Here is a 2,175-nt window from a genome sequence, read left to right on the forward strand (position 1 = left end):
TAGCCATACCGGTCACCAGTTTGCCAAAAGGGTCGTCCGTATGGCTCAAAAGGGTCCCCCGGATGAGCCATAACGGTCACCTATTTGGGCAAACAGGTCACTTCTTTGGCAAACGGGTCACTCGTCGGGGCAAATGGGCGACTCGTTTGGGCAAAGTTGTCGCACGTTTGCTCAAACCGGTGAAACTGTTGCACAAGCGGGTGACCGTTGACCGTGAAACTGTACCGGTTTAATCAAACGGCTCTCGGGAGCCCGTTTGATATTGACCGTACAGATCGGCGGCCTGGGCACGCCTAGCTGTTTCAGCCGTGGCAGCCAATGTTTCCGGAAGGCTGGGAGCGCCGGTTCATTGATTTCAGATCGTCCGCGTAATGCAAGTAATTGTATTTATATTTTAAGTGCGCTGATGTGCGCTTATACTGCAACTAAAACTAACACATTTTTTTTTTCACGTAAACGCGCGACGTTGGTGAGCCGATAATTTTCACAGAACTTTAGAAATTTGTCCATCTTTTATGCCTCAATTTTCTTATTCAGCTCGAATCTCTCTCGCAGAAGACGCGACCGCATGAAAGAACGTACTTCTAGAGTCCGTTTCACTTCATTTCAAGACGCGGCGAAGGTAGCGCGCGAACACCTGGCTGCAAGAACATCGAGCATTGCGAGAGCACGCCCGCCGTTGAAGCAGTCAAATTACGAGCTCGTGGTGGGTGCTTCTTTGGCTCGGGCTCAAGCTAAGCTCATGGCCGACGCCATTTCCAGCGTGCGTGCTGAAATGCGCGCGTTTCGCCTGCTTTCCAAGGCTGCAAACGCGACGTGCAGTGGCAACTCCAAGAGAGGAGAGCGCGTGTACAGCGGTGTTGGTACAGCGGTCCGTGCTAGCATTGACTGCATTGGCACAAAAAGCCAACCGCAGTTTTTCTTCTTTCTTTTTTTATGGAATGCATGAGGAGAGGGTCGCGACGTAGGGGGGTAGGGTGTCCCGGTGTCTTGCTCCTTGACCTCGCCGTCGCCCCCTTCCTCCTCTCTGGTCGGCTCTGTCACGTGACCTGAGAGAGGGTAGGGCACGCTCCACGCTGATAAGCATTGCCAGATCCGGCTGCGCGCGCGTTGAGAGTCGCTTGTTTTTTGTCTGCTTGTTTTCCGTTGCAACTTCGTTTGTCCTGCCTGCTTCGATCTGCCGCCTTTCCCTGCGGTCTTATAAGAATGTCTCTCGACAACGTATGGATGTGCACCAAATGTTCGAAATGTCCTACGCGTACATCGGCAACAAGCGATTCTTCAAAGAAGTCAGGAATTCTTGCGGTGTGGCTGGGTTCGGCAAATGACAGCTTGTGCGCCGCATCGTGTTGAAACTTCAAGGAGCCTTCCTTCACGTTCTAGTGTTTGTGTGGTTGTCCTGTTTTGACCGTGTCGACAAATATTACGGATTACATCTTTCAAGTCCGCTATTATTATGGTAAGTGCACTGCAACCTACGCGTTGGCAACGATTGACCGCTCTTCTACGCGTACTCTTCCAGGTTATCCGTAGAATTATGCAGCGCCTATTCACGCGGCAGCCGGGAGAATAATTTCCCCGAAAGTCCAGCTGTATAGTCTAGAATTACCTCGATTCTTGTTTGCTTTGCAATCTTCTCAGTTGTATAAAAGCTTAAAGTGCATCGCACATTTCACAGATCGCTTGCACGTTTGTACTTGTCGCCAGAAGAGGTAATAAACTTCGAGGAGAATTGAAAACAATGTTTTGTGTCCCTTTTCCTGTCCTTGCAAGCACCTACGCGAGCGCATTTGTTCTACGTGTTTTCTCCATGTTATAAATACGTTTTTGAGTTTCGGGACGTCTTAAATAAGTTTAAAATAACCAACCTCCCAGACGATACCCGTTTAGGGCTCGCGAATCCGAATGGCACGTTCAAACGTGTGGTCACGTGCCAGGTCGAACGGGCACCCGTATCAAACCGGCACCTGTATCAAACGGGCATCCGTATCAAATGGGTACCGTTTCGAACGGGTACCGTTTCAAACGGCTACCCGTATCCCATAATCACGTTTGATTCAAACGGATCGACAGGTTTGATTCAAACATGTCGACCAGTTTGAATTTCAAATGGTTTTTTTCAGTAGGGGTTCGAAAGCGACTTTAGAGTTCAGCTGTCTGACGTAGGTATAACGT

This window comes from Ixodes scapularis, unplaced genomic scaffold (assembly GCF_016920785.2).
Source record: "Ixodes scapularis isolate PalLabHiFi unplaced genomic scaffold, ASM1692078v2 PGA_scaffold13__105_contigs__length_92229423, whole genome shotgun sequence".
In the NCBI taxonomy this organism is placed as follows: domain Eukaryota; kingdom Metazoa; phylum Arthropoda; class Arachnida; order Ixodida; family Ixodidae; genus Ixodes; species Ixodes scapularis.